Source organism: Canis lupus, chromosome 5 (assembly GCF_011100685.1).
Source record: "Canis lupus familiaris isolate Mischka breed German Shepherd chromosome 5, alternate assembly UU_Cfam_GSD_1.0, whole genome shotgun sequence".
In the NCBI taxonomy this organism is placed as follows: Eukaryota; Metazoa; Chordata; class Mammalia; order Carnivora; family Canidae; genus Canis; species Canis lupus.
In genome coordinates, this window is record NC_049226.1 from 43,371,245 (window position 1) to 43,385,388 (window position 14,144).

Below are 14,144 nucleotides of genomic sequence, written 5' to 3' on the forward strand. Positions count from 1 at the left end.
TAATGTGTCTTGGTGTGGATCTGCTTTTATTCATTTTGTTGGTAGTCCTCTGTGCTTCTTGGATCTAGATATCTGTTTCCTTCTCCAGATAAGGAAAGCTTTTAGCTATTAGTTCTTCAAATAAATTTTCTGCTCCCTTTTCTCTCTCTTCTTCTGGAACTTCTATAATGTGAATGTTATTATGTTTGGTGGAATTACTGAGTCCCTAAGTCTATCCTTGTTTTGCATAATTTTCTTTGTTTCTTTTGTTCAATTTGATTGCTTTCCATTATTCAGTTTTCCAAGTCATTAATTTGTTCCTCTGCTTCTTCCAGCCTGCTATGTAATCCATCAAGCATATTTCTTCTGTTGTTTGTTAAGCTCTGTATCTCTGCTATGTTATTCCTTATCCCCCTGTTAAGAGTCTCATTCATGTACTTTACTCTTTTAAGACCAGTGAGAATCTTTATGATCATTACTTTAAATTATCTATCAGGCATCGTACTTATATCTGTTTCATTTAGTTCTCTGGCTATGGACTTGTTCTGTTCTTTCATTTGGGACAAATTCCGCTTTCTTCTCATTTTGTCTAAGTCTATGCCTGCTTCTGTGTGTTAGGAAAGTCAGCTACTTATATTCTTAGGGAAATAACTTCATGAACAAGAACTCCAAGGTTGGAGATGTGTTGCTGTCAAGGGTTAGGCCTAGTCTTCTGAAAGAGGTACCCACTGTCCTGGGACTGAGGAGAATGTCACTAGGAAGGACGATTCCCCCAGAGCCTGGTAGGGTGGGACTTAGTGTAAGAAAATTAGGTAGTAGTTTTGGCACTGTGCTGGTTGCCACAGGTGGCTCTGTGTTAATACTAAAGGGCAGGTGAGGGAAAAGGTTCTGGTAAGTTCCTTTGTTCCTGGAAGGGTTTCTCTGTGAATGCTACCTCTCTGGGACATGCTTCAAGAAGAGCAAATAACCTCCCTACTGTGTGCCCTAGGCATTCTTTTGATTGCTATTTCCACACTATATGTCTGCAAACAGTTTGCCTTGCCTTCTTTCCAAGATTAGCACCAATGCCTCTGCAGTCTCCTGGAGCCAAATCCATTGACCTTTAAAACTCTAGGCTTTAAATCCTGCTGGTTACAAGAACTCTCAAAATTGGGCCCCTCTTGCTTTCCAAGATAATTGCTATGAGGATTCATCTTCCTCCCTCTGTGCTAGTCTGCCTCTCTACCCTTTCTGTGACCACAGCTCCCACTCCACTGCAACAGTCATGATCCTTTTCTCTCCTAAATGATGTCTCCCCCCTTCATACCTTCTTCAATGTGGCCTCTTCTCTACCTTTTAGTTGTGGAGTTTGTTCTGCTAGTCTTCAGGTCTATTTCTGAGGTATTTAGGATGATTTGATAGTTATCTAGTTGTATACATGAGTCAAGGTAAGCCTGCAGTCCTCCTAGGCTGCCACTATCTTCCCTGGTCCTGCATATCTATTTCTTGGAGGTAGCAGAAGGTTCTTAGGGGGTAAGCTGCTTCATGCTTGATAATTCTGTGGTCCCCAAACAAGCAAGTATTGAGATGTCCAGGGCTCTTTTTAGAACCAAGATTGTTATGTCATAGCATAAATTCCATGCAGAGAGGACCAGAGTCCTCCTGGTTGGCTAGGAGGGACCACTCAGCCCTAAGGACAACATTCAGTCACCCAGCGGTTTGAAGAGATGCTGTTTACTCCTCCCAATCCTCAAATTTCAAAGACAGGGACTGTTGGCAGGGGTATGTGTAGAGAATTAACTTTACCCAAAGAGAAGTCTGGCCTTTGTTCTCAGCCAGTGGGAGGTGATCTCAGGTCCCTGGATTGTCCTGCTTGATAGGACATTGTGTTTATCTGAGAGCTTTGGCCACTGACAGTCTAGCAATGTGATTTGTGATGGGACTGTTCACACAGCATGATTATGATTTGGGCACATGGTATTTGTGTCCCCATTCAGAGGAACTAAAGACTAATGGTGTCAACCTGACCTCTGGGAGGACAAAAGCCTAAAAGTCGTCCACTTAGGCAGCATGTGGCTGAGCCCCAACAAAACCCTGAACATAAAGGCTCTGGTGAATTTTCCTGGTCATCACCATACTGTGCATGTTGTTATGCATCTTGGCCATACAAGGCTTGGCTTGCTAGCCAAGATTCCACAGGGAGAGAAAAAGACTGGAACTACTCCTATACATACCTTATATGGCTCTTCCCTTGGTTACGTCTAATTTAAACCCTAACCCTGCAATAAATTGTGTCTGAAAGGGATGCCTGAGTGGCTCAGTCAGTTAAGCATCTAACTCTTGGTTTTGGCTAAGGTCATGATCTCAGAGTTGTAAGAACAAGCCCTGCATCATGCCCCACACTCAGCAAGGAGTCTGCTTAAGATTTTCTCTCTCCCTCTCCCTTTTCCCTTTCCTCCTCTTTAAAATAAAAAAAATGGGGGGATCCCTGAGTGGCTTAGCGGTTCAGTGCCTGCCTTCGGCCCAGGGCATGATCCTGGAGTCCCGGGATTGAGTCCCACATCGGGCTCCCTGCATGGAGCCTGCTTCTCCCTCTGCCTCTCTCTCTCTCTGTTTATCACAAATAAATACTATTTTTAAAAAATTAATCTTTAAAAATATTAAACTGAGTCTGTGAGTATAGCCATTTTCACTGAGTTCCATGAGTCCTTCTAGCAAATTATCGAAATTAAAGGTGGTTTTGGGAACCTCTCAAAACTTGCAATTCATGTCAGAAGTATAAGTAGTCTTCTGGGGACTGTCCACTCAGAATGAAGCTTGGTTAATCTTGGGTAAGATCCGTACACAAGAGTAAAAACTGGATAAGATACAAGGGCATGTACACTGAAAAATCTGTGAGAATGTGAACTTAGGTTCAGTAGTCTCATCCCTGTGTCATTTCAGGGGTGGGGACTGGATGGAAGGTGGGTGGACCAAATAGGATCAAATCACGGCGACATTTAAAGAGGATAAATAAATAAATAAATAAATAGTCTAGAAGAAGTGATGCATGGACATACACACATTCACATATGCATAAACACATATGCATGCACATAGACACATATTCACACACGCATATACATTTACACAGAGAAACATACCTGTGTACACATACAAACATGCACACATTCATACCAGACCCTTGAAGGAACAGAGAAAGTGAGTTACCCACTTACTCCTATTCTGGGCATACAAAATTGCGTTTTCAGATTCCTCAAATATTTACGAAGGCCCCCTCCAAGCATAGGTGTAGAGATTCACTCAGGGCAGGAGAGTATGAGGACATTAGGAGGGTAGAGGTAACACAGGGCATTACAGGCCTGGCAGGGAGGCTAAGAGGGCCATGTTTAGCTTATGTCACAGCACGATGAACATGAATCCCTGTCAACTGCAGCCCTAGCCACGGATTAATTGGAATTCCAGCCACGGAGGCTTCTCAGCAGCCAGTGAGGAAGGGGCTGTTCTGCCCAGATTAAGTCACTTCTATGGTCAGGGATCCAGAAGAACCCTAAAATACAGCAATAACTTAGAACAGCAGCCAAAATAAAGTGCATTTCTTCCCAAAGATGCCAAGAAGACAAAGGTGTTTGCTTTGCTAATCTTGAGTTTTGCTCAGAAACATTTAACTAAAAAATGAGGGAAACCACAGTAGTAATATAATTTTCTTTTAAAGCTTTCCTCTAGGGGAATGGGTCAATATAAGTCCAGGACTTCTGAGAGACCAGTCCTGTCTGATGAGGGGAGCATGGAAGGAATGAGTGGAGTCTGCACTGACTGCAAGATGATGGTGTCTAATGAAGAGTATGCCCAGGCTCAACACTGCACTCAGCTCCTACAGCCCACAATCTTGTTTCTGCCTGAAGTCCCCAGCATGGCTTTCAGTGCCTCCTCTAGAAACCAAAAGCTTGCTTTCCACCTTCAGCACACTCCACTGCTCTCAGACATGTTTTGTTTCAGCAGCACTAGCTCCTCCTGGAGCTGAGCCTGTTCTATCTATCTCTCCTTCCTGGATATTCAGGCTTTCAGAGTCCATGCCAGCTCTCCCTTACACAGCACCCAGTTGGCCTAGCCCCACATAATGACAGCTCATCTCACCCCCTTCCCTTGGACCTGGAGGATGGATAAAAAACTGAGTAGCTATTGGTTGACACTTACCATATCTTCTGTACCTTGTTTACAACTAGACTACAGATAAGCAGTTAGAACTGCACAATCTTAACTCAGACTTATTTTATGTCCCTAACAAGTTCCCCCAACTCCCAGCTCTGAAAAAAAAAAAAAAAAAAAAAAACAGAAAAAGAAAAAATATGCAAAATTAAGTGCAAGGCATTCGGTTAGAAATTGTACACACAATGTTTACTTGTTTACTGCCATCTTCATAACAACCCTATGAGAATAGTATTACTCTCAATATTTCCACTGTATGAATGAGCTATTTGCTCAGGGTCATGCCACTTGGGCTTTTATTACCCAAGGATAGAATCTCTGTTTCTGTCCTCTCTCTCTCTCTCTCTCTCTCATTCTCTTTTTCTCTCCCTCTCTCTTTCTCTCTCTCTCTCTCTCACGCACACACACACACATACACACACACACCTTTGCAAATGGTGGAAATTCTTTTGAACTAAAATATAAACCTTTGCCAAATCACTGCAAATTTTAGAACTTGCCTTTTGCTCTAACGGGTTCCTTACTTTACTGAACTCTTGTGCCAGTGAATGTCCTGGACTGTCTGAAAAGGGTGAGTAATTAGCAAGTAAAAAAATATTTGATTAACAAGGCTGCTTACACTAAGATTAAAGAGTAAGGGCCTTAGGATGAATTCCAAAGAGGAGGAAATGGCTTGGAGGGGGTTTGAAAGGGATGGGGTGGGTAGGTGTCAGCTCACAGCCCTGAGAAGTAGGCAGTCACTTAGGGAAAAGGAACTGTAAAAGTCATAAAGAAACCTTGAGTTCGAGAGGGGACAGACCAGGGCCAGTCCATTTATATGAAAAATTAAGTTTCATAGTAACCTTGTGTAAAGGACAAATCTATTTCAGTTTTTATTTCCTCCCCATTTGTACTTGATGTAGCCACAAAGCCATAAACCCTCAGTTGGCAACTCACCTTCTCTCTCAATTCATCTGATGTGATTCTGTCTCATTACTTATCTCCCAAAGTGGTGGCTTTTAAGAAATGCTGGTAACTCCCCTTTCCTTCCTGCCCCCTTAAGCCCACCCCACCCCTCTGTTTGTGCCTTGGAACCTGGGAGGTGAGCCCACTGATTGAGGAGAGATCTCTCTGGGGAAATAGGCCTCAGGGAGGAATCCCAGTTTTAGGAACTGTCTCTTTCCTGGCCCTTGTTTCCCACAACTCAGGCTTCCCACCTGGGCCAGCATCTGACGAACCTGTCACAGTGGTCCTACATTTTCTTTGGGCCAGCCTGAGCCAGGAGCAGTAGGACCATGAGCTGCCAGGGTTCTCTGTCTGCAGTTAGTCTGCTCTGGTGGTCAATCAATGTGGCACTGGGCAGAACGGGAGGATTTACACATGGGATGGCTGGACTTATGCATATAATGCCTTGGTTGCCCTTGTGGGCTATAGTGTTCCTGCAAGGACAGCTCTGATCCCACTGTCTCACAATCCTACTCCCCCCAGATGTATCTCATAACATCTGGGGAGATTACTCACCCACCACACTTAGGATCATGACACTTAGCAGGACTGAAATTTCCATTTTACACAAAAGGCACATTAGTTTAGCTGCATGCATGATCCTTAGTTAGAACAAATAGTCTTAGCCACACAAAAAAATAAAATTGATGATTCACTGACAAATAATAGCGTCTGAAAACAACAGATGTACTTAAAATGAAGATATACTTCATTTTTTCTTTCCCAAAACACTTCTGATTGAATAATATAATGATTAAGCTGCTAGTTTCCAAAATGTTTTTAAGAGTTTATGAAGCGATCTTTCCTCTGAGCTGTCCAGGGAGGATCTGGAGTGGTGGTGAAGTTGAGAAAAGTGGAGTCTTTTAGCCTAACGGCCTCTGGTGGTTGGAAGAGGGAGAGCCTGGGAGTTTCCAGGACTGGGGTGCAGGGTGTATGGTGAGGTTGGACTGAGGTCCCAGGGTAGGCCCTGAACTAAATATTCATCAAAGCAGTGACCAGGCAGGGGAGCTTGCTGCTTTCTACCACCCTAAGCCAGAACCAGAGGCCACTGTCCTGAGCTGCAGCCGTGGGGATTTCGAGTAGACCTCAAGGCAGACTCCAAACTTCATCCCAGGCCTAGAGTAGGGCAAGCAGCCCTAAGAGGCTGAGCCCAGCAAAGATCAAGTGACCAAGGCTTGTACTATGTCAGTGAGGTCTGCTCTGAAGAAAATATGCACTAGATGATCCCAAAAGCCCTGGAAGAGCAAAGAAGCGTGGATGGTGAAGGAAGAAGGTCAGTAGGTGGATGGTGGATGAGGTGGGAGGAACCTGAAACAGAGACTCCCTTGAGGCTTTTAGTTAAATTAGTGCATCTACTCCTTCCTTCCTCCACCCCACTCCCTGCCCCAGTCAAAATGATTTCAGGTCCTGGTCTTCTCCGACAATATGATATCATCCCTGTAAGAAAGTTGGGTATTTGGAGAGGGGGCAGGAGGGACAGTGTGGAATGAGGAATTCTGGGTTCTGCTTCTCCTTGAGGCATGGATATGAGTGTGCTATGAGCCAGTCAGCCACACTCTTCATGGCCTGCCATTTATTTTATCTTCAACACTCAAGAAGCACTGAGGTCCTTCCTACAGCCTCCCCTGACCTTACCCTCCTCTCTGTATGTACTGGGAGGGATGGCTCAACTTCATATTAATGGAGTCAAAGTTGAGTCTTCTTAAAACAAAGTATAGTGTCCAAAACCTAATGGGTCTCCATGTGAAAGAAAGAGTAGGCCAGAGTAGGAATTGGGGGGAAGATGACGACCAAGAAGTGGGAATTTGCTAGATGTCAGGAACAGGAATGGATATTCTACCTGCAATGTCTTAAATACCAGGAGGTCAGGAAACTGGTACTATTTCTAGAATTGTTACTTCCTGGTGTGTAATCTTGGGCAAATCATGTTTCTTCTCTGGGCCTGTTTGCCTCATCTGAAAACTAGAACTCCTCCAGGAATCAATCCCTCCATCCTAAAAGTTAATGTTGGGCTGCCATTTTGGATGAAGCACACTCAGAAATCACCCCACGTTATCTCTGAAGACAACTCTATGTCAGGCTATTAGAGCATGAAGGGACCTTAGAGTCTCCTAGTGCAGTGCTCCCAAAATTTAACCTTACAGAAAATCTTCAGGAATGTTCATGTAAATGCAGATTCCTGCACCAGTGCCTCTCTACTAAATCCTCATCTTCTGGAGTAGGGTAAGCAAGTCTGTATTTGCCAGTAACTCCCCAGATGACTCTATATCCCTGGATCAGCCCCTGTCCATGGACACCTATTTGGGAATCACACTGATTCAGCATACACTCTTTATGACAAAGATGAGAAAGTGGGACCCCAGGCACATCATCTAGCAGCTACAAGCCCAAGTCCTCCTGCCCCACCCTGCTGCCTCAGCAAAACTGCACTATCACTTCTACCCACTAGAGGGCTCCCTCCTCAGCAGAGTCCCAGTCGCTGCCAGTCTCGCTTGTCCTTACAAATCTCCATAGAAGCTCCATTGCACAATAGCATTTGCTTTGAGTGCTTTGATAATTTTGTGCTAATCTAGTCGTGATTCATTAAAGTTGGAAGTTTGGTGCTGGCCTCACTTTGGTGTTTGAGAAGCCCAGGATGGAAACTGGCACATGCTGGTTTCACTGTCCTCATCTTAGGCAAAGAGATCTTTTTCAAAAAACTAATTTAATCATGTCAGCCTTTTACTCAGAATACTTTTATGGCAGTTGATCTAGGATTAGGATTAAAAACAACAACACAGCTGACATAGCGTTGTATGATTGTTTCCCTTTACCTTATGAGGAAAGTGATTCTCTTAAACAGTGCCTTTTTACTTGAGGTTCACTCTGCCTAAAGTTTTGCTTCCCTAGGTCTTCACCTGGCTGGCTCCTTTGCCTCACTCATGTCTGTGCTCAGTGTCACATCCTCAGAGGTTTCCTCTTGATTATAGCCCCAGACACAAGTTTTTTATGCCACCACAATGTTTTAGTTTGTTTTTATTTTATTATATATATATATATCTTTTTACTGAATTTCGATTTGCCAACATATAACACCCAGTGCTCATCCTGTCAAGTGCCTCCCTCAGTGCCCGTCACCAGTCTTCTCATCCCCTCACTTTTCTTCCCTTCCATACCCCTTGTTCATTTCCCAGATATAGGAGTCTCTCATGTTTTGTCACCCTCTCTAATTTTCCCACTCATTTTCCCTCCTTTCCCCTATTATCCCTTTCACTATTTCTTATATTCCCTGTATGAGTGAAACCATATAATGATTCTCCTTCTCCGATTGACTTACTTCACTCAGCCTAATATCCTCCAGTTCCATCCACATTGAAGCAAATGGTGGCTATTCATCCTTTCTGATGGCTGAGTAATATTCCAGTGTATATATAGACCATATCTTCTTTATCCATTCATCTGTTGATGGACATTGAGGCTTCTTCCACAGTTTGGCTGTTGTGGAGATTGCTGCTATAAACATTACAATTACCACTCCTTGAAATTCTCTCTCTCTCTCCTTCTGTCACCGCCCCCCCCACACACACACACACATTGTTGTTTGATGGTATTGCTTTCCTCCAGTTAGTGAATTCCATGAGGGAAAGATCTTTGCTGTCATAGTCAAACCTGTGTCCCCAGAACCCAGGACTCTGTACATGGCAGGTACCCAGTAAAGAAAAAGCACCTGGGTGATTCAGTCAGTTGTCTCCTTTCAGCTTAGCTCATGATCTTGTGGTCCTGGGATCCAGTCCCACATCTGGCTCCCTGCACAACGGGGAGTCTGCTTTTCCCTCTGCCCCTCCCCTCCTCATGCTCTCTCTCTCTCTCTCTCAAATAAATAAATAAATAAATAAATAAATAAATAAATAAATAAAATTTTGAAAAAGAAAAGAAGAAACCAAGGATGTAGTAGTGTAGGCCAGGAGCACAGATTAATTCAACCTGTCACTGAGGCTTTTGAAGTTCAGTGGGAAAGATAGTCCCATAAACAATACATTGTCCAGCCCTGCAATAAGTGATTTGAAAGAGGGATAAAAATTACTCTTTAGGAACATGGATGGGACATCTGCAGGGATGTTAGGGAAAGCTTCATGCAAGAGGAACAGTTGAGCTCATCTTCAAGATGAGTTGGAATTCACTTGGTGGAGAATGAAGGAAGGCATTTCAGGCAGGGGGAAGAAAAAGTGAGAGGTGACTTTGATTTGAAGATAAATGAAGAGTAAGTGTAAAATAAGGAAGAGAGTGATAAAAGTGAAAGAAGCAATGTTGGGTGGAAAACCTAGGGATGAAGGAATAGAAATAGCCTAGGTTTTGAAAGCTCTGCATGCTCTCAGAATTTTCAAAGTGATTCTCAAGGCACTGGGGAGCCAAGAAAAAGCTCAATACATAGATCAAATTGCTTTTGTAATTTGTTTTATTGTTTTGTTTTCTTCAATCAGAGAAATAATTTTATTTTATGAAGATTATAATGGTAGTTGTGGTGAAAGAAGGAGTTGAGGGAGGTGAAACCAAAGTCAGGAGACATCTAAGAGGGTGTTATAATAACTCTGGCAAGAAATGACGAATGGTCCAAATTGGAAAAGATCGTGTTCAATAAAGGGAGACAGAACACGAGAGACTCCTAACTCTGGGAAACAAACTAGGGGTGGTAGAAAGGGAGGTGGGTGGGGGGTGGGGGTGACTGGGTGATAGGCACTGAGGGGGGCACTTGATGGGATGAGCACTGGGTGTTATTCTATATGTTGGCAAATTGAACACCAATAAAAAATAAATTTATAAAAAATGATTGTGTTCAATAAAGTGAATTGGACAAAATTAATCATTTACCATAAAATTTGACAGAACATGATATATTAGAGTTCACCAGAGAAAAGAAATAATAAGACAGACAGATGCTTAGATACTTAAAGATAGGTAGATAGATATAAAGAGAATATTGATAAGCAATTGGCTCATGCATTTGTGTAGGCTGAGAAGTCTCATGATCTGCCATGTGTCATCTGGAGACCTAGGATTGCTGGTGATGTAATTCCAGTGTGAACACTATGGCCTGAGGATCAGGAGGGCCAATCGTTTCAGTTTCAGTCCTAACACATGAGAAGACTGATGTTCCAGCTCATCCAATTAGGCAGAGACTGAATTCTCTCTTCTTATACCTTTTATTTCATTCAGGACTTCAATGAAATAGAGGATACCTAGCCACATTGTGGAAGGAAATCTGCCTTACTCAGTCTACTGATTCTAATGCTAATCTCATCTAGAAACACTTTCACAAACTCACATAAAAATAATGTTTAACTAAATATCTGGACACCCCATGACCCAGTCAAGTTGACACATAACATTAACCATAGTTGGTGACTTGTTTCACCCATTTGTTAATTCTTAAATCTAAACTTAATCTCTACCAAACTCCTAAAGTCCACATTTGTGTGGTTGAAGTTGAATCTACTGCAGGGCAAATTCTTGTCCTTTGGTTTACTTCTCACTAGAGCTGGACAACCTGTTAAAGACAAACAAAACAAAACAAAACTCATGACATTAAAATTTGTATACATTTAAAGAAGATAAGTTACCTCAGAATTATTATTTCTAAACCTAGGTTTAAAATTTTCAGAGCCAAGAATTTTTTTTATAATATGTGAAACTGCTTCTTGACAGAAAAAGGTATGTTTTTAAAGTCTTGAAGTACAAGAAGAAGGAAGTGACTGAATACAGAGATAGTCTTTATGTTTGTAATGCCAAAAATGACAACCTCTGCTTCAACTATATTTCTTGCCCCCTGTTTATAGAACCACAAAATGCATTGGCTTCTTTGCCTTCTCATACTATTTTATCTAAATAAGGGCATGTTGAAAGAAATAGAGAAGAGAGGATATAATAATATATACTGACGTTCAGTATGTATAAAACACAACCCTATAAAAATCATTCTGATTTTTGGAGTGAGGAAACCAAGGCTCAGAGCAATTATGTCATTGTACCAGCTAGTACATGGGTCATGTACATGAATTAGGCTGGGTGTATAGAATTGTATAGGCCAAATTTGGAATTTAAAAGAACTATTTATGGAATTAGTTGTTTTTTTGTTATCTTTTTATTTTGAAATAATTTCAAATTACTGAAAATTTGCAAGAATTATAGAAGGCAACTTGTGCCTATAAAGATTCCCCAATGTTAGAATCTCATTACATTTCCCTTTTCTCTCTCTATAGACAGCTATGTTTATTTTTAACTACATTTTATTGTAATAACTCATTCTTGTGGAAATACCAGAGAAAGGGAAAATGAAAAAATTGACAAACTACTGTTACCAATTTCTCATATGCCCTTTCAGAAATAGTCTATATATACAAATATATGCCCCTTGTTTAAAAATAAAACATGTTATAGACATTGATTTGCATCTTTCTTTTTATACTTGGAAAAATAGCTTAGAGATAACTTCCCATGTAAATACATACTTCTTTATTTTTAACATCTGTATCCAATTAGATAATTGAACTTTAATTTAGCCAGCCTCAATATTTATGTATAAATACCTAGAAGGAAAATATGCCCTCCCACCAATTTTTAAAACAAAAATGAAGATACTCAAATTTTCCATTTATAAACCATTATCTAGAGGATGAAACCTCAAATGAATAACTCTAAAGATGGCTAATCTATAAGGAAAGGCTAATATTAGACTGACCCTGCCTTGTGGGTAATTCCATCTATAGTTTTTCTTCTTTCTCTTTACTCTAGTGAGTTCAACCAAATGGGATTACCACAGATTATTCATTTATTATTTCTAAAATAATTAAATCTATGTATTTTACTTGTAAATATTCCTTATCCTTTCAAATAGGAAAGTAAAATGCTGTCACATGTAACAATAAATGGAATGAATTTACAATTAAAAACAAAAGGAGTTTGAAAATTGTTCAGATTTCCAAATTTTCTTGTCTACTTTAAGTATGATCTCATTATTATAATTTTACGTGGCTAAAATAACTTGAGTCTTTTGTGAACCATCATGAAACATTGAGTTATTTCTTTTAAACTTTGTGTTTAACTTGTTCTTTTAAAATATTTTAAGATATTTTCTTAAATCAAAAATTAAGGTCATTGATTTTAGTCCTTTCTTTTTTTTCTAATGTAGTTCTTTAGTGCTATCAATTTCTCTGTAAATACTGTTTTAGCTCAATCTCACAAGTTTGATGATTTTCATTTTTCTTTAGCTCAAAATAGTTTCTAATTTCACTTATTTCTTTTTTGAAGTGTGTTCTTTCTTTCCTTGATTTGTGTTTATTTTTATAAGTCTCAAGGTAATATTGGTCAGTGTTCTTTCCTGTGCTATTTTTTTGGGAGTTTGTGTTAGATTGATATGAATCTTTGATACAATTGAAGGGGAGCCAGAAAATGCCACCTCAAAACATGCCTCTTTTTCTTTTTCTTTTTCTTTTTCTTTTTCTTTTTCTTTTTCTTTTCTTCTCTTTACTTCGTTCTTTCTTTCTTTCATAGGCTCCACACCCAACATGAGGATCAAACTCAGGAAACCAACATTAAGAGTCACATGCTCCACTGGCACCATGTCTCTCTGATATAAGGATTATCCTGAACTGATTATTTTCAAGAAAGAGCAGAAACAGAAGAAGCTACTGAGTAGAAAACTGAGTAGAAGTTACTTTTTTGTAAAAGATATTTATATTTATGAGGTAAACCACCATTTGTAAGGGTTTCTTCCTCTCTGTAACAGGAAGAAATGGATAACTAAATCTTTAGAAATCCTTATCAACAAGATTCAAGAGACTTCATGACTGCAAAATTTAGATCTAAAAAGGCCAAAATTAAAAATCAATTAAATGAGATGCAATCCAAACTGGAGGTCCTAATGACAAGAGTTAATGAGGTGGAAGATAGAGTGAGTGACATAGAAGACAAGTTGATGGCAAGGAAGAAAGATGAGGAAAAAAGAAAAGAACAAAAGACCGTGAGAAAGGTTAAGGGAAATAAATGATAGACTCAGAAGGAAGAATCTACGGATATTGGGATTCCAGAGAGCCCTGAGAGGGACAGAGGGCCATAAAAAATATTTGAACTAATCATAGCTCTGTAGAACTGTAGAACTTCCCTAATTTGAGGAGGGAAACAGGCATTCAGATCTAGAAGATAGGGAGGGTCCCCCCACCCAATCAATAAAAACCATTCCACACCTTGACATTTAATAGTGAAACTTGCAAATTCCAAAGATAAACAGAAAACTCTTAAAGCAGCGAGAGACAAGATTCTTAAGTTATAGGGAGAAATATTAGATTAACAGAAGACTTCTCTACAGAGACGTGGCAGGCCAGAAGAGCTGGCAGGATATATTCAGGGTCCTAAATGAGAAGAACATGCAGCTAAGAATACTTTATCCAGCAAGGCTGTCATTCAGAATAGAAGGAGAGATAAAGAACTTTCAAGATAGGCAGAAAATGAAAGAATATGTAACCACCAAACCAGCTCTGCAAGAAATTTTAAGAGGGACCCTGTAAAAGAAAGAGGAAGCCCAAAGAAATAATCCACAAAAACAGGGATTGAATAGGTATTACGATGACACTAAATTGGTGTATTTCAAAACTTACTCTGAATGTGAATGGGTTAAATGATCCCATCAAAAGACGCAGGGTTTTGGACTGGACAAAAAACCAAGACCCATCTATATACTGTCTACAAGAGACTCATTTTAGAGCTAAGGACGCTTCCAGCCTGAAAATGAAAGGGTGGAGAACCATTTACCATTCAAATAGTCCTCAACAGAAAGCTGGGGTAGCAATCCTCATATCAGATAAATTAAAGTTTATCCCAAAGACTGTAGTAAGAGAAGAAGAGGAACACTATATCATACTTAAAGGGTGTTTCCAATAAGAAGACCTAACAATCATGAATATTTATGGACCTAATGTGGGAGGTGCCAAGTAGATCAATCAATTAATAACAAAAGTAAA

The 14,144-nt window shown here is 40.3% G+C and overlaps 1 long non-coding RNA gene and 1 pseudogene across 1 annotated transcript; one reads left to right on the top strand and one right to left on the bottom strand.

Annotated features, from left to right (window-relative positions):
- Positions 1-1,556, bottom strand: part of LOC119871868 — an 82,748-nt pseudogene extending 81,192 nt beyond the window's left edge.
- Positions 1,557-1,607: 51 nt separating this feature from the next.
- Positions 1,608-4,659, top strand: LOC102154367. The gene is made up of 2 exons (XR_005358884.1): positions 1,608-1,740; positions 3,674-4,659. It is a non-coding gene; the product is annotated as an uncharacterized LOC102154367 (long non-coding RNA).
- The last annotated feature ends 9,485 nt before the right edge of the window (positions 4,660-14,144 follow it).